This window comes from Echinops telfairi, unplaced genomic scaffold (genome assembly GCF_000313985.2).
Source record: "Echinops telfairi isolate 266 unplaced genomic scaffold, ASM31398v2 ScPeMD7_7420;HRSCAF=8458, whole genome shotgun sequence".
In the NCBI taxonomy this organism is placed as follows: Eukaryota; Metazoa; Chordata; class Mammalia; order Afrosoricida; family Tenrecidae; genus Echinops; species Echinops telfairi.
Window position 1 is genome coordinate 9,447,592 of NW_022111320.1, and position 6,458 is coordinate 9,454,049.

Below are 6,458 nucleotides of genomic sequence, written 5' to 3' on the forward strand. Positions count from 1 at the left end.
TTCCTCTTTTGTTGCCGACCTTCCACTTGGCCAGTCCTTTTCCAGAGACTGGCTCTCCTGATGACATGGACAAAGCACGTGAGACAACGTCTTGCCATCTTAGCTTTGAAGGAGCTTTATAGGTATACTGCTTCCAAGACAGACTAGTGTTTTCTTCTGGTAGCCCATGATACTTTCAATGAGAATAAAAAAAAAAAAAAAAGGTGCGTTGGGGTGGATGGATTAAACAACATATAAACTGACTCATAGATACTGAAGCATACAGAGATGTTTGAATGTCCTGTTTGTTTTCCAACAATCCACCAGTGCTATTTGTTACAATTCCTGTTTGATATGATTGCAAGAAACCATAATTATTTATTTCTTTGGACTATAGTTAGTGTTTCTAGGAGGCAAAATTTGATCTCTAGTAGCATAGAAGTTGGTGACTAGAACCCATTCTGAGGGACTATGGAAGAAAAGACCTGTGTGCCTGTCTCTGTCTAGACTAAAGCCATGAAACCTTGTGGATAAGGTATGTCCTACAGCACATTTTGCCACCAGAATTTAGAATCTAGTGGATAGTAACTAACAAGATAGTTTTGTGGAACTTACCACATATTATATGACAAATAATTCTATAAAAGCATTGGTAAAACATAAAATGAAGACAAAGTCAACAATTATTCTGATTCTCTAAACTCATAAATGCCTCAAATATAAGAAAGTATATTTTGCATTCTATATCCCTTAAAATATTTAACTATAAGGCAGATAATTGGTTTCCATTATCTCAATTTAAGTACCAAAAAAGTAAGGGTTAACCTAACTTTACTCTGCAAAATGACCTCACAGAGGAGTTGGCTCACAATACCTCTTATTTAAAAAATCTGGACCTTCAATGTAATTAATCCTAAGAACATGTTGAAGTCACTCCCGAAGCAGCTGGATCATCATATTATAAAGCTGCTAATGAAAGACTTAGATGAAATAGCCCCTGTCACAATTGACATAAACAAATTAAAGTGAAGGTCAGAGGATAAGACAAATATTCTCAAGGAGACAGATCGACACCTGGAAGGCAGTACTGGGCTCTGGTTGAGGATGACTTTGATGAGAGCATAGGACCAAGTATTGTTCTGTTCTGTTGGACATAGGGTTTCTAGGAGTTAGGACAAAGTCAAAGGGACCTTATAAAAACAGGTGCAAGTTTTTGCAATTATAAATGCCCAGGCAAAGCCTTTGTTCCCTCACAGTCATTATGCGATAGCAGCCTCAAATCTTGTAACCTTAGTCCCTAATAATAGCAGGTAAGTGGTGTGTCTTTGCCTATTTGATAAAAACGACTGATAGAGTGTCATTGATAAAGTACTGGAGGCTAAGGTCCTGCTGAAGTGTCTTGCTGCTGTTTTCATTTTATCAGTCATTGAACTGTTTTTTTTTATCATATGCAATTTATAAATCCAGCCCTGATAAGAGATCCTTAGTTGTAAGTGAAACCCTTGGTAGTGTTTTCATCGAAAGCAATGTGCCCATGCCAATGTGAGACAAACTTTGTTCCAGGAAAAAAAAATATTGTGACTATTGACTTCTAATTTCTTCAGCAATCATTGGGCATATTTCCAGAAAATATAAATCTCTAGAATCAGATATGGTATTTGGTAATCAAGTCAGGGGAAGAGAATAAAATCCTTAATGAGACTGACTGAAAAAATAGATACACTAGTGGACTCAAGCATAGTAAAAATTATGACTCTGTTTTCTAGGGCACATTTATATTGAAAATAAATTATTTCACATATGGTCTCATTTAAAGAGTCAGGTTATATCAAATATAAAAATGATAACTAAAAATTGGACATCAGCATGCTTTCTGAAAAGACTGAAAAACATTGATATAGGTTGTCAAGAAACATATTTATTAATACTTCTGTGGTTCTGTTTGAGTAGTATTAATTACAAACTATTCTATGTTAAAAGGGCTAAATTAAGCCGATAGAGGAATAAAACAAAGTAAAGTTTCCTTATGAAAGGTACAAAGAAATAATTGGCATTTCTCAAGGTAAAAGAACTAGAGAAAAACTCATGCCCCAGGTTGCAATATTGAAAATGACCAGAGAGAATATGGAGTGAAATGGGAAGCTTAAGAAAAATATGAAAGATAATAAAAAAGCCACACAACCAAATATAAGAAGTAGACATTTAATCTTTTCAGGGGATAACGTCTGATCAAGAACAGATGCCATTAGAGGATAAGACTCATTTAATTGGTGAAAAACAGCCATTAGGAAATGACAGAACACCATTTGAGAAGTTTCATTGCGGGTATGCAATGTTGGAAGCACTCACTCATCTGGGCAAAGACTTTTGGGAGACGACTACCTGGCCAATGCACAGTAAGTGTGCCATATTTGTGCCCATTGTAAACAAAGGTGTTACCTCAGAATTAAGAATTTATTGAATGATATTATTAATGAAAATACAAAAGCAAATATTATTGATGACAATTAAAAATAATCACAATAGTACTTCTACAGGAAAATGCCAGAGTCGAGTCATATGCAACAGGATATCGGTGAATGATACCATCACTCATGTCAAATGAATCTTGGTTGAAGTCAGAGAGATATTTTCCTGAATTTTATTCAGTATGCAAAGATATTTGACTACGTGGTTCATAGTAACATATATAATGTTAATTCCAGAAAACTTAATTGTGCTCCTGTGGAACCCGTGCACAGACAGGAGGAAGTAATTAGAAAAGAAAAATGTTAACTGCATAGTTCAAAATCAAGAAAATTGGGTGTCATGGTTATAGTTTTTCACCATACTTATTTTATCTCTATGATGAGCAAATAATAAGATAAACTAGACTTACATAAAGAAAACTGCTGCTTCAGGATGGGAAAAAAAATTCATTGACAATCTGTTATATGCAGATGACTTAATTTCATTTCTTGAAAGCACAGATAATTTAAAGGCTATATCAATGAAGATAAACCTTCAGCAATACCCAGATTTTAAAAAATATATATATAATCTTCCTAACTAGCTCAATAAGTAATCTAATGAATAACAGAGAAAATACTGACATTTTCAAGGACTTTATCTTAAATAGTACAAAACCAGTGCCCATGGACGCAGTAGTCAAGAAACCAATGTCCATGGACGCTGTCGTCAAAGTGACAAAAAATGAAATAAAGCAATGTATTTTATTGAACTCAAGTGTTAAAAAGCAGATTTCACTATATATATAATTTAAATTAATTAGTTCAATGGCAGGCTGCTGCTCTGATTCTTAGGGTTAGTAGGCAGGAAAGTAGGTCAATGGCTCAAGTTCAAAGAACCAGAGGTCCCTTAGTCAGATGCAGGATCCAGATCCAGCAAGAAGCAAACGAACTCTCCACAGAGTAGACTTTAAAGGAATTAGGCCACATCCCCAAGGAAACTTCCTCAGGGGTGTGACCTGAGTGACAGGGCTGCATTTCACCCTAAGCTTCCTAACTGATTGATTTTTCAGTAGCTATCATTAAGGAGTTGGTTACATTATTTTAAGTAAAGTTATGAGGGATTATTAAACCTCCAATGCCAAACCCCTGAGAATCCTGGCCTAGCCAAGCTGACACAAACCCCCACTGTCATGGGGGGCCTTCAAAACCAACCCATCAAATGAAAACTGGCTGCTGATGGCTCAGTTTTGATTATAAAGGTAAATCCAAGACACTTCTCAGTTATTATTCATTCCATAAAATTTTCTTCACTAACTTTACTCTTGCTTAAAACATTGAAGGAAAAATCAGGTTAGGCTCGAGGTGGCTTGTGGTACCTTCTTGTTCAATCTCTCTCTTTCGCTGGTAGTTGTGGTTCCACCAACATGGGCAAGTGTGGAGGTCATCATATGACTAGGAAACTGCAGCCCCCGACAGGACCAGAAAGGGCATGGCACAGAGTACAAAAACACCCATTTGACACAGCTCTGAAAGCCAACCCCTTTGTGAGGTGCTTCCCATGCAATGGGAATTGTTTTGGAAAAAGTCAGGGGGAAGCCAAATTCTGTCATTAGGAAGTGTTTGAGGCCAGATGATCAAGAATGGCAAGAAAATCAGTCTTTGTGCCAAACAATGGTGCTTGAATTTTATTGAGGAAATGAAGTTCTGGAGGTTGGATTTGGTCACAGAGGTCATGCCAGTAGTGATATTTCTGGAGTTCACTTTATGGTTGTCATAGTAGCCAGTAAGAAGGAAAGGCCAAGATCATAGTTTTGATGGGAAACATGTGGTAATAAATTTTCTTTGACAGAAAAAAAACCACCCAAAACAGAAAAATCATGTTTTGAGCTTTATGATCTCCTTACAGTGCTTTTAGCACCCATTAAACCATAAGATTGCTTAGGCCAAGATGTTCACTTCAAATTGAAATGCAGAATTGCCCATGAAAGAGAAGGGCATTACTATGGATTCTTAGAATACACTGTTGCACAGATGATGTTAAAAAAGAGTAAGGAATATAAATTTATGATACGATTTCCACATTAGTCAGCTACCAATCTGCCCACCATAGAGAGAACCCTGATTACAAGAGCCATTTTAAACAATCAGTTTATCAAACTCAACAAAGACTTAGGTATGGGTTCTGACAAACCAGCGCAAATTAGCTGAATCCCACCACTGGTTACGTGTGTGTGTGTGTCTAAGTAAATGTATGTATACGTATGTGTGTATATATATATATATATATAAACTTATAAATGTATAGAATTTATATATGAATATATGTCAATTTAATATCTATAAAGTTTTATCATTTTCATAAATTATAAATATGCTAAAATAAAATTTCTTATCGTTTATTAAATTTGTATCCTAGACTTTGATTTCTGCTGAACATTCTCCCAATTGAGATGATCCACATTTAAATAAGACAATGATGAGATTATAGTCAATTTCATTTGTCTGTATATTACATTTTAGCATGAAAAATCCATTTGAAAGTCTTAAAAGCATATGATACAATAATATTAATATTCTCTGAGTTACTTTCAAATATTTAAAAGACAATGATCTTTTATAAACTTTACTCAAGGGTTCTTTATTAATATAATATTACTGTAACATTTTATGTTCCCAGTATTCTTGCTTTCTTTTTAACTTTCAAGCTATTTCGGGAATTGTTTGGCATTTACATTTAATTTTTTAAAAGATAGATTTTATATTCAGAAAAAGCTATTCCTGACAGATCAATGGTCTTAAACTGATAATCAACAGTTTTATATAGAGATGCAATGCAATTAACCCTTTTAGTTGATATTGACTTCCGTGTGTGCAGTGCCTATTCTAGTTATGTATCTTCGTAAAACAATGTATCTCAAAACAATCTCTAAGAGAGTGAGAGGGGAGGAAAAAAACAAAACTTGCTAGCTATTTCTCCAAGACACTCATCTATTTATTCCTTGTGCTTAGGTAGTCAGAAATAATTTAAGAGAATGCCATGAGTGAACTGTTTCCCTGACAAATATGAATGTCACTGGCAGTTGTTTTCACCCATATTCTCACTTCCCAGGCATCCTCACAATTTTTAGAATCCAAGTTCTGAGTCTGCCTATATGGTTAAAGGTATTTGAAAAAGGATTAATTTCTGGGGGAAAAATTCACTGCAGCAAGAGCACATTGCAACAAGCAATGGCAAGGTAAAAAGAAATTGAGTTCTGTTCTGTTTTGAAACCATTGTCCTCTATGTCTTCAGTTGTACCTGGTTGATTTCTGCCATTTGTCAGGATAAAGGTAAGTGGCTCATCATGACATTTGTTTTTGGCAAGAGGTACTGTAGCTAGACACCAGTTTCTCAAAGGTGACACAGCTCTAAAGAGAAGCAGAGACCAATAGACAATGTGTGAAAGAGGAAGAGAAACTCACAGAGAGAAAACGGACACCATAAATTATGAAGGAACAAAGTGGCTCAGTCCTACAATCCTAGGAGAGTTTCTCACAAAGCAGTGATGAGCAGTGTACAAATGATTTTGCTGAAAATGGAAATCATTCTAAAGTGTTTTTGATACACAGAATGTGCTCAGAAATGCTAGCAATAATTTTCTACAACATAATTAGATATTCTACAAGATACACACACATACACACTTTAGGTAACTTTATGGTACTTATAATTATGGAATTATGGAATAAAATATATCTCCAATTTTAGCAAGAAATTTCCCTGTCCAAGGGAGTGGTCCATGATCTATATAGAAATGGATCTCAACTAATTGTAGACTCAACACTTCTCAAAGAAAAATTTTTATTTTGATAATAAATTTTCCAATAATTTACATTTAAAGAAAATTAAGTTAAGTACTTAACCGGAAGAAAAACAAGAGTCTCTTACAAATAGGGGTTTGAGTTAGTTAATTGTGCCAACCTTGCCGATAATCACATGTGGTGCTGGTTGAAAGGCGGAGGGATAAATGGGTGGTGAAGCCTCGCCTT